The following is a 12,688-nucleotide window of genomic DNA, read 5'->3' as shown; positions in this document are numbered from 1 at the left end:
TTTTTAATATTTCACACAACACTAACACCTACTGGTTTATTCTGGCAAGATAACCCTATTATGTGGGTCCACTTGCCTTCATCTCCCAAAAAGGTATTACTCCCCTATTATGATGCCATAGCAGACTTAATTATTCTAGGAAGAGACAATAGCAAAAAATACTTTGGAATTGAACCTTCTACAATCATACAACCTTATTCTAAGCCACAAATCCATTGGCTAATGCAAAACACTGAGACGTGGCCGATTGCTTGCGCTTCTTACGCTGGTAACTTGGATAACCATTACCCACCAAATAAGCTTATCCAATTTTGTAAGCTGCATGCTTTTGTCTTCCCTCATATCACCAGTAAAACACCCTTAGACAATGCCTTATTAGTATTCACTGATGGGTCCTCCACAGGGACTGCTGCATATACCTTTGCAGACACCACTGTTAACTTCAAAACCAGTCATACGTCAGCTCAACTAGTGGAGTTGCAGGCCCTAATCGCAGTGCTGTCAGCCTTCCCTAATCAGGCCCTTAATATTTATACTGACAGTGCATATTTAGCTCACTCAATACCTTTACTTGAAACCGTAGCACAAATCAAACATGTGTCAGACACAGCCAAACTATTTTTACAATGCCAGCGAGTAATACATAACAGATCAACACCTTTTTTCATTGGACATATTAGAGCTCATTCAGGATTGCCAGGACCTCTATCCCAAGGCAACCAAGTGGCTGACTTTGCAACCAAGACTGTAGCTACAACTATAGATACAAATTTGAATCAAGCACAGACCGCTCACGCTTTACACCACCTTAATGCTCAAACCCTAAGATTAATGTTTAAAATAACTAGGGAACAAGCTAGACAAATTGTTAAACAATGCCAGACATGTATAACTTATCTGCCAGTCCCTCACTTAGGAGTAAACCCAAGAGGACTAGTTCCCAATATGATCTGGCAAATGGATGTCACCCATTATTCAGAGTTTGGTAATTTAAAATACATCCATGTATGTATAGATACATTTAGTGGATTTATATTAGCCACCCTACAAACAGGTGAAGCTACCAAACATGTAATAGCCCATTTACTACACTGTTTTTCTGTAATTGGAAAACCTAAACAATTAAAAACAGATAATGGTCCTGGCTATACATCTAAAGGTTTCCAAGACTTTTGCCTAAAATTACAAATAAAACATACTACTGGTATCCCATATAATCCTCAAGGACAAGGAATCGTTGAAAGAGCTCACTTATCCTTAAAAACTACCATTGAAAAGATAAAGAAGGGGGAATGGTACCCTACTAAGGGCACCCCTAGAAATATTCTTAATCACACACTCTTTATTTTGAATTTTTTAAATTTAGATGAGCTGAATAAATCAGCGGCTGATCGATTTTGGCATTCTGACTCTAAAAAACAATTTGCCATGGTTAAGTGGAAAGACCCATTAGACAACACATGGCATGGTCCAGACCCAGTGTTAATTTGGGGAAGAGGCTCCGTTTGTGTTTTTTCCCAAAATCATGACGCAGCCAGATGGCTACCAGAGCGATTGGTAAAACAGGTACCTAACAATAACCAACCCAGGGAATAACTCTCTCCCTGAGAGTACCTTTCTTTCCTTACAAAGATGAACTCCAATTACAAACTCCTTTGGATTCTCGTGCTGACTTGCAAGGCATTCCAAGTTCATGCCGGTTTTGGTGATCCACGTGAAGCTCTTATGATCATACAACAACGACATGGTAAGCCTTGTGATTGCGCTGGGGGATATTTCGCCAGCCCACCTAATCCTTATATCACAACTGTATCTTGCTCCTCTCACACAGCATACCTGCCGTCTAATTCCCTTAAGTGGAGGTGTGTATTAACCCCGAGAATATCTAGTGGAGGGGATAACATAACCTGCCCTTGTACCACATTTTGGGACTCTATACACAGCTCCTGTTTCACCGCTTATCAGAAATGTACCTCTGGCGGTAAAACATACTACACTGCTACCTTAACAAGTACTAGAGACCCTACTATAGGGGCCAGCAATGTCCCTACAGTATTAGGAAATACCAACAACCTCATATCAGCTGGCTGTACTGGTACGGTAGGGCAGCCTGTCTGCTGGAATGTTAACCCCCCTCTTCATGTCTCTGATGGGGGAGGACCACAAGACAAGGCCCGAGAAATTATGGTACACAAAAAACTTGAGGAATTGCAAAAGTCCTTGTACCCGGAAATTTATTACCACCCCTTGGCCTTGCCCAAAACTCGAGGGAGAGAAAAAATTGATGCCCAGACTTTTGACCTCCTCACTGTTACACATAGTCTGCTCAATAATTCCAACTCTGGTCTAGCCAGTGATTGCTGGCTGTGCTTACCATTGGGAGATCCTGTTCCTCTTGCCATACCCAGTAATGACTCAAGCTATACACCCAATACTTCCTGCGCCATCATTCCTCCCCTTCGAGTACAGCCCCTCGAATTCTCTAACTCCTCTTGTATCTACTCTCCGCCTCTCAACAATTCCTACGACATTGACGTAGGCATAGCTGAGTTTACTAATTGCCCTATTATCACTAATGTTTCTCATTCGCTGTGCGCCCCAAACAGTTCAGTTTTTATATGCGGAAACAATAGAGCATATACATATTTGCCCACAAACTGGACAGGACTTTGTATCCTAGCCACTCTTCTGCCAGATATAGACATTATCCCTGGAGATGAACCTGTACCTATTCCAGCTATAGATCATTTTTTGGGAAGAGCCAAAAGGGCAATACAATTTATCCCCTTACTTGTAGGATTAGGCATCACTACTGCCGTAACAACTGGGGTTTCAAGCCTAGGGGTCTCTGTTACTCAATACACCAAATTGTCTCGCCAATTGATCTCAGATATGCAGGCCATCTCAAGTACTATACAGGATCTACAAGATCAAGTAGATTCCCTGGCAGAAGTAGTGCTTCAAAATAGGAGAGGCCTAGATTTATTAACTGCCGAACAGGGAGGTATCTGCTTGGCTCTACAGGAAAAATGCTGTTTTTACGCCAACAAGTCCGGGATCGTCAGAGATAAAATCAAGCGTCTACAAGAAGACCTAGAAAAACGACGAAAAGAAATGACTGATAACCCGTTTTGGACTGGGTTCCATGGACTCCTCCCTTATATCATACCGTTATTGGGCCCCCTGCTTTGCCTATTGCTCTTACTCTCTTTGGGGCCTATAATCTTCAATAAGCTCATGACATTCATTAAGCAACAAATCGAGGCCATCCAAGCCAAACCCATACAGGTCCATTATCATCGCCTTGAACAAGAAGATCACGGTGGTCCATACTTACACTTGCTATAAACCACCTTCCTTGTGCGCTGAACTGGACAGCCAATGACGGGTAAGAGAGTGTCATCTCTCACTAACCTAAGACAGGAGGGCCGTCATAGCTACTGCCTAATCCCATGACGGGTACCAGTGAAGAGATGTGTCACTCCAACCTAAGACAGGCGCAGTTCCCGAGGGAATATCTTCTAGTCGTTTAATAATATAAAAAAGGGGGACCTGTCCGGAGCCGTGAGGCTCGGAAATTGCCGCGGCCTCTGTTGCTTAAGCTCTGCATTGTGGAGACAAGATGGCGCACTTCCTGGTTCTTCATCATCAACTTTACCCGCGCGCGCGAACTTTTCCCGCCCGCGCGTAGATAACCTCCCGCGCCCGGGAAAGACTAAGTCTACCGAGCATGCGTCTGGTGACGTCTCTCATTATTCCCCTCCCCTCCTGCTCTGAGCCCTTCCTCTTACCTGGCAGCATATATAAGGCATTACACCACCGCCATTAAATGAGACTTGATCAGAATACTGTCTTGTCTCCATTTCTTGTGTCTCTTGTCTCTCTAAATTCCCACCCCCTCCTCCAAGGTCTGTGTTAATGATCCCGCTGGTCGGGACACAGCATGATGACTTTTTGTTGGTCTTGATCACCTGAGTGAGGGAGTGTTTGTCAAGTTTCTCCAGTGTGAAGTTACTCTTTTCTCCCTTTTCCCATACAGTAGTCTTTGGAAGTCACTATGCACAGCACGTACTTAAGGAGCAGGGGGCTATGCTCCACTTCCCTGAGGGCGGAATATCTGCATAAAGTATTTGGAATTCTGTAATGGAGATTTATCTCCTCCATTTATTTAGTTATTTATCTGATAATACAGTCATATCAGTATGAATGCATGGATATTTATTTTATACTTTGGGTATTTATTGCTCAAATTTTCCAGAAACTGAGCACAGAAGTGATAACATCTAAATCACTGTGGCTATGCTGTTGTGAACGCCCTGAAGGCTACACAAACAGACAAATCAGGAGGTTATTATAAATATCTAAGTAACATATAGCCATGGTTAGGATCAGGATGTTATCAGGAAAGGTGATGAGAGGTGGGTAGAATTGCAATATAACCGGGGGGAAAGAATTTACTTTTCAATACATAATGCTGGATTAACTTGGATATCTGCAGGAGTACTGATAATTAAACTTGACCCACTAAATCTCATACTGTACACCAAACTTGTCTCAGACTTCATTCTATGTGTCTCTTCCCGTGGCTTGTTGAAATATGTATCCTTGGCCGGGCGCGGTGGCTCAAGCCTGTAATCCCAGCACTTTGGGAGGCCGAGACGGGCGGATCACAAGGTCAGGAGATCGAGACCATCCTGGCTAATATGGTGAAACCCCGTCTCTACTAAAAAAAAATACAAAAAAAAAAACTAGCCGGGTGAGGTGGTGGGCGCCTGTAGTCCCAGCTACTCGGGAGGCTGAGGCAGGAGAATGGCGTAAACCCGGGAGGCGGAGCTTGCAGTGAGCTGAGATCCGGCCACTGCACTCCAGCCTGGGCGACAGAGCCAGACTCCGTCTCAAAAAAAAAAAAAAAAAAAAGAAATATGTATCCTTTCACTATAATAAAGTTGTAATCATAGGCCAGGCACGGTGGCTCACGCCTGTAATCCCAGGCAAGATGTGAGTGGTGAAATAAAACCTCTAGGGGAAGAAAGAATGCCTTCATGAGTTTGTAGGCATGAAAAACACACACACACACACACACAAACATTTAAGACTCAAAGTTCTAGCCATATATAGAAAAAGGCTGATAAACAGGAGTTAATTAAAATTAAAAACTCCAATTCATCAACCCATACCTTTAAGAGAGTGGAAATGCATGCCACAGAGCAAAAGGTATTTGCAACATACATATCAACTCAGATCCAGATCCAAAATACACAAAGAACTCACACAAAGCAATAAGGAAAAGACACGATATGCATTTAAAACGGCCAAAGTCTAACCAACCCTGCATACAAGATACCAAAAAAGCTAGTAAGCAAGCATATGAAAAGGTATTCAACATTATTAGTCATTAGGAAGTGAAAATACAACTTTCTACATACTTACATAACAGTTATATATTTCTATATATAACTATAGTAACTAATATATTAGTATAGTCCCATTAGAATGACTATACAATACTAAGTGTGAAGAGGATATAGAGCAAATGAAACCCTTACAGATTCTTTGTGGGAGTGTAAATTTGTGCAATCACTTTGGAAAACTAACATTTACTAAATATAGGCCTATCTCTGACTCAGCAATTCCATTCTGAAGTATACCGCCAATAGAAAAGAGTAAATATGTCTACATAAAGACACGTATAAGAAGGTTCCCAGAGCTATAGAAACAATATAGATACCCATCAACCAAAGAATGAGTAAATCAAAGTATATTCCTGTATAGTGATAAATTAACTTCACCCAAAGAGAGGTGTTGCCTTTGCTGTGAGTACTGGGAGGTAATCTCTAGGCCTCTGGAATGTCCTGCCCGATAGCAGTGTCTTGGTTTGGCTGGGCGCTTTTTTGGCCACCCAACAGTATAACATGTGATTTATGATGAGTGCTTTGAGACATGCTATCTCAGTTTTGACTTCTGGAGATGGCAGACAAACAGTACTAGACAAACCAGCAAGAAGGGCAGAAAGACAAAGGTCAGCTATGTGGGCAGGGCAGTATGTTATCAAACCTCAAAAAAAACACTGGAAACCAAAGGCTAAGGTGAGCTTCCCTGGATTGCAACACTCTATTTTATTATTCCACATTGTAGATGGAAGGAGGTATCACCATCCAGGACTCCATAGAGATAGGATGACCAGAAGATTCATCTTTGGACCCCTCTTAGACTTATTCTATGTGTCTCTTCCTCTGGCTAGTTGTAATTTGTACCCTTTCACTATAATAAATCTGTAATCATAGGCCAGGTGCGGTGGCCCACGCCTGTAATCCCAGCACTTTGGGAGGCCGAGGCGGGCAGATCACTTGAGGTCAGGAGTTTGAGACCAGCCTGGCCAACATGGTGAAACCTCGTCTCTACTAAAAGTACAAAAATTAGCTGGGTGTGGTGGCAGGCACCTGTAATCCCAGCTACTCAGGAGGCTGAGGCTGGAGAATCGCTTGAACCCAGGAGCAGGGAGGTTGCAGTGAGCCAAGATCGTGCCACTGCACTCCAGCCGGGGTGAAAACAGCAAGACTCCGTCTCAAAAAAAATAAAAAAATAAAAATAAACTAATAAAGTTGTAATCATAAGTATACTATTCTCTTGCGTTCTGTGAATTATTATACTGAATTATCAAGGGTAGTCATGACAACTCCCAAATTTGTAGTCAGCTGGTCTGAAGTATAGGTAGTCCTTGGAACCTCTGAACTTGTGGCTGGTGTCTAAAATGAGCGCAGTCTTCTGGAAAATTTTCCCTCAGACTGCAGTTTCCCTAACTCAATGCAATTCCCATAAAACACTACATAAATAAAAATGAATAATCTATTATGTCTGAGAGAGCCATCCTTATTGTTGCATGAAATAATGTTGAGCAAAAGAAACCATACAAAAAAAGGGTTCAGTGTACTATTCCATTTACCTGAATTGAAAAAACATGTAAGCTTATCTGTGGTTACGGAAATTAGGAGAGGGGTTATTTCTGGGCAGTGGAGTATTAATAGCAAAGCAGCACAAAGAAGCCTTCTTAGGCTGTAAATGTATGTCAGTCTGAGCAGTGCTTACATAGGTGTACAATATTACTTCATCAAGTATAACACTTAGGATTTATGCTATTACCATCAGTATTTTATATACCTAAATAAAAATGAATTCAAGTAGAAGTGTAGAGAAGGCTACTGAATGTAATGAGTGTGGAGTTCAAGGGAAACAAACCCATTGGGGTGAAATCACCAAGGAACAAATAAGTATAAATAGTAAATGTGTCAAAGGCTGAGTCTTAGAAAACTTCAATCTTTAGGGAACAGAGAGATGAAGAGAAACAATGCATTAATGACCATGACGAGTAGCTACATAGGAAAAAGCAACAGAGTTTGAGAATTTTAGTTACTTTTCTGCTCTTTAATAGAAAAATATATTTTAAAAGGTGATTTCACAGGAATTGAGTAAGCCTGCCTATAGATATATGATGTGCTCCAATTAAAAGACAAAAACAAATTGGGTTAAAAATAAAACACTAACTAGATGGTGTTTATAAGGACATATACCTAGAACAAGCTGACACACAACAGACCTAGTGTGGCTCTACTGGCCAAAGAATTTTCAATATTAGAGAAATCGGAATTCAACATCATAGTGAAAAAATACAGCAATCAAACATAAAAAAACCTCTGTATTAACCGAAGACCTTGAAATAATATAGATGGGCATTTTGTGCCCACTTTTCAGAACTAAACAAATAAAATAATCAGAGGATATATAAATAATGTAATCACCAAGCTTAATATAATTAAATAGAACTTTGTGTTTTATAGAGAATATATATCATTTCACATCATAAATCTATAAAACATATTAAAAACCTAACCTGTATTTGGCCAAAAATAATAAATTAATGTTTTAACATTTTAATGAAGTTGCACAGATCACGCACAATTTCATATGCTAAATCTTTTTCACAAGTTTTTGAAAATTTAGAAACACACACAAACATACAGACACCTACGTAACTAGTGAATCAAAAAGAAATCAAGATTAAAATAAGAATGATCTAGAAGTTAATTTTTTAAAAAACTATGGGGCCAGGCGTGGTGGCTGACGCCTGTAATCCCAGCACTTTGGGAGGCTGAGGCGGGCAGTTCACAAGGTCAAGAGATCGAGACCATCCTGGCCAACATGGTGAAACCCCATCTCTACTAAAAAATACAAAAATTAACCGGGCGTGGTGACGCACACCTGTAGTCCCAGCTACTCAGGAGGCTGAGGCAGGAAAGTTGCTTGAACCTGGGAGGTGGAGGCTGTAGTGAGCCGAGATCACACCACTGCACTCCAGCCTGGTGACAGAGCGAGACTCTATCTCAAAAAAGAAGAAGAAGAAAAACTATGGGCCCCAGATATAGCAATTTTCAAAGGAAATCTTGTAGCCTTAAATGCTTTCAATTTAAAAGGGACTGAAATATATTAACTAAGCACAAGTACTCAACAGAAATACACACAGATAAAAAGAAAATAGTGAAATATATTTTCGAAATAGAAAAAGGAAACAAAAATAGTCAAAAGCATAAAGAAAACCCAGATAAGATTTTTTAAAAAAAAAACAAGTAAAATGAATGGGACTCTTTCAAATCAATTTAGAAAAATAAAGTGGTTTAAAAATAAAACTATGAATAGAAATACAAATATATAGAGAGACTGAAAACTGAAAGCCAATTATGTTTGCCAATATCAACAAATTTGAAAATCTAAAGAAACCATTAAAATCATTGATGAAGTAGTTTATCAGTTCTAAAATGCACTTTTTACCCAACATTTTAGGCTCTGAAAGTGGGATTCAATATATATCTACAACAGATTAATCTGCAGGATTTTAAAAATTAGTTGTATATTTAAAGTGATGCATTTTATATGTGGCATCTTAAGAGTTCATAAGTTAAAGGCCGGGCTCGGTGGCTCAAGCCTGTAATCCTAGCACTTTGGGAGGCCGAGACGGGCGGATCACAAGGTCAGGAGCTCGCGACCACCCTGGCTAATACGGTGAAACCCCGTCTCTACTAAAGAATACAAAAAACTAGCCGGGCGACGAGGCGGGCGCCTGTAGTCCCAGCTACTTGGGAGGCTGAGGCAGGAGAATGGCGTAAACCTGGAAGGCGGAGCTTGCAGTGAGCTGAGATCCGGCCACCGCACTCCAGCCTGGGTGACAGAGCCAGACTCCGTCTCAAAAAAAAAAAAAAAGTTCATAAGTTAGTCTGTTTTTAATCATTTCTTTTCCATATCTTTTAAAAATTAAAAGATCTAATTATCTCAAATTTAAAAATTATAAAATATACTAATGCTGACATATTTTCATCTTTTGTTCTTTCCGACGCAAAATGTGATTGAATGCCGAAATATTCACTCAAGGGACCTGACTGGGAGGTAAGGGAGTATAAAGGAGATTTTGGCCACAGAATTTTTTTCCCCAGCCTTCCTAGATATAGTTTTTGCTTTATATCCCTTATATAATACCCATTTCTATGCCACTTTGAGTCAATTCTCGTGATTAAAATCCTTTTACTAAAATGTTCATTTTAATTTTCAAAATAATTATTAAAAGGTTACATGTAATAGTAATAAACATAAGCTGAGTATCCCTTATCCAAAATGCTTGGGACCCTGAAGTGTTTTGGATTTTGGAATATTAGCATTACACTTACCAGGTAAGCATACTTTTTTTTTTTTTTTTTTTTTTTTTTTTTGAGACAGAGTCTGGCTCTGTCGCCCAGGCTGGAGTGCGGTGGCGGGATCTCGGCTCACTGCAAGCTCCGCCTCCCGGGTTTACGCCATTCTCCTGCCTCCGCCTCCCAAGTAGCTGGGACTACAGGCGCCCGCCTCGTCGCCCGGCTAGTTTTTTGTATTCTTTAGTAGAGACGGGGTTTCACCGTATTAGCCAGGATGGTCTCGATCTCCTGACCTTGTGATCCGCCCATCTCGGCCTCCCAAAGTGCTGGGATTACAGGCTTGAGCCACCGCGCCCGGCCCAGGTAAGCATACTTAATCCAAAAGTCTGAAATTATCTTTGAGCATCATGTCGAGCTCAAAAAGTTTTGGAATATGCAGCATTTCAGATTTTGAATTTTCAAATTAAGGATGCTCAACCTGTAATCTGTAAAGTCTGTAGAGCAATGTCATTTTTGCATTCATGTTCATATACCTTTATTTATGAGAACTGCTACTATTTTGTTTTCAAAACAGCAGGTTGTGATTATTGATCTAGATTTTTTTATTCTAAAATTATTTTTCTCTCCCATTTTCCTTAGGGTTTTTGTTGTAGTTATTCTTTCTCCAACATCTTGGGTTATATGCTTGGTTTCTTTATTTACAATTTCTTTAATATTCTAACGAATGAATTTAGAGCTATAAAATTTCCTCTCTATATTACAGGTCCTCACAAGTTTTGCTATGTAATCTATTCAGTGCCATTTATTTAAAAAATAATTTATTTGATTTTGGGCCGGGCGCGGTGGCTCAAGCCTGTAATCCCAGCACTTTGGGAGGCCGAGACGGGCGGATCACGAGGTCAGGAGATCGAGACCATCCTGGCTAACACGGTGAAACCCCATCTCTACTAAAAATACAAAAACTAGCCGGGCGAAGTGGCGGGCGCCTGTAGTCCCAGCTACTCGGGAGGCTGAGGCAGGAGAATGGCGTGAACCCGGGAGGCGGAGCTTGCAGTGAGCTGAGATCCGGCCACTGCACTCCAGTCCGGGCGGCAGAGCGAGACTCCGCCTCAAAAAAAAAAAAAAATTTATTTGATTTTAATTAATTTATTCATTTTTAGAGACAGGGTCTTACTCTGTTGTCCAGGCTAGAGTGCGGTGGCACAATAATAGCGCACTGAGGCCTTGAATTCCTGGGCTCAGCTGGTCCTCCCACTGCAGCCTCTAGTAGCTGGAGGCCACCATGCCTGGCTCATTCTTTTTAAAACTTTTATTGTAGAGACGGGGGCTTGCTATGTCACCCAGGCTGGTCTCAAACACCAGGCTTCCAGCAATTCTCCTGCCTAAGCCTCGCAAAGTGCTGGGACTGCAGGCATGAGTTACTGTGCCTGCCTGCATTTTATTTTTAAGCAAAGAATCATGCAGATGAGTACTGAATTAGTATTTGGATTTCAATGGAGAATACTGCCATAGTTTTTTTACTTCTACCCTGGTACAAATTTTATAGTGTATTTGTCTTCTCACACTTTGTAATCTTATTATATTTTCTGTAAGACAAATGAATTTTTTTTATTTTTATTTTTTCTGAGACAGAACCTTGCTCTGTCACCCAGGTTGGAGTTCAGTGGTGCGATCTTGTTTCACTGCAACCTCCACCTCCCAGGTTCAAGCAATCCTTATGCCTCAGCCTCCGAAGTACCTGGAACTACAGGCACACGCCACCATGCCTGACTAATTTTTGTATTTTTAATAGAGATGGGGTTTCACCACGTTGGCTAGGCTCCTGACCTCAAGTGATTCACCCACCTTGGCCTCCCAAAGTGCTGAAATTACAGGCGTGAGCCACTGTGCCTGGCAGCAAATATTCTTATTCAACAAGGAATTAATGTCAGTCAAACTTTGCCTACATTCATTTAAATAAATGTCTTTCTCCATTACAGGGTCTCTGTTGTTGAGTAAGGTATGGATCATGGCTAAAAGTTTTTCTATAAATAATAAAAATGAAGCTCGAGAAGATAATGGTGATGGGTAACATTCACTAAGCATTTATTATGTGATAGGCACAATTATAGAATCCACACAATAAGGCTCTTAGGTATTCTGATTCTACCCACATTATCATAGGTATGTTACAGATGCATATAAAAGGATCTAGAAGAATAAGTAAATTGGTTAACAATGGAAAGGAACTGAGGCCAGGAATGCTGCTCAAAGGAAAGGCCGGCTTTATCTGTAATGTAAAAATCTTTTATATGCAAAAGCAATTGACATATTATCTCTGAAATGAACAATAAATAAATAATGCAGACACACTGAAAAGGGACCATCAAGGTAAGTGTTTGTAATGGCAAAATTTTTAATATTTGACAAAATTGGGGTTTGATAAAGACAGGTGAATACTATAAAGCCAATAAAATGGTAACAACATATTTACAGACAAAAAATACTAAGGGCTGGTTGTAGTATAGCATAATCACGCCTTGTTTCCAAAACAATGAGAGAGATAGTATTAAAGGATTTGCTCCAAAAGTTTGACAGTGATTATCTGTGATTGGTAAGATTACAGGTAACCATATCCTTTTTTTCTTCTTATCTACATTATGATGAGGGAAAGCTGTTTTGCAGAATGGAGAGTATAATTTTATAAAAGGAAAGTAAACAATCTTCTAAAACAAAAGGTACAGGTATTAAAGGATACTTAAAAGTAACAGTTATTCACCATAAACAAGATGAAACATAGATACATATACGCAAATTTAAAAAACAAACACTGGGCCAGGCGCGGTGGCTCATGCCTGTAATTCCAGCACTTTGGGACGCTGAGGCCGATGGATCACGAGGTCAAGAGATCGAGACAATCCTGGCCAACATGGTGAAACCCCATCTCTAATGAAAATACAAAAAATTAGCCGGGCGTGGTGGCGGGCACCTGTAGCCCCAGCTACTCGGCAGGCTGAGGAAGGAGAATCACT

General features: G+C 40.5%; 1 protein-coding gene across 2 annotated transcripts in view; it reads right to left on the bottom strand.

Moving 5' to 3' along the window:
- Positions 1-12,688, bottom strand: part of ZNF345 (zinc finger protein 345) — an 83,955-nt gene that overhangs the window by 37,183 nt on the left and 34,084 nt on the right. The gene's annotated exons all lie outside the window — the stretch shown is intronic.

The sequence above is a fragment of the Trachypithecus francoisi genome, unplaced genomic scaffold (genome assembly GCF_009764315.1).
Source record: "Trachypithecus francoisi isolate TF-2019V2 unplaced genomic scaffold, Tfra_2.0 Lachesis_group12, whole genome shotgun sequence".
NCBI classification, from domain to species: Eukaryota; Metazoa; Chordata; class Mammalia; order Primates; family Cercopithecidae; genus Trachypithecus; species Trachypithecus francoisi.
This window is presented reverse-complemented; position numbering and strand designations above follow the sequence as displayed.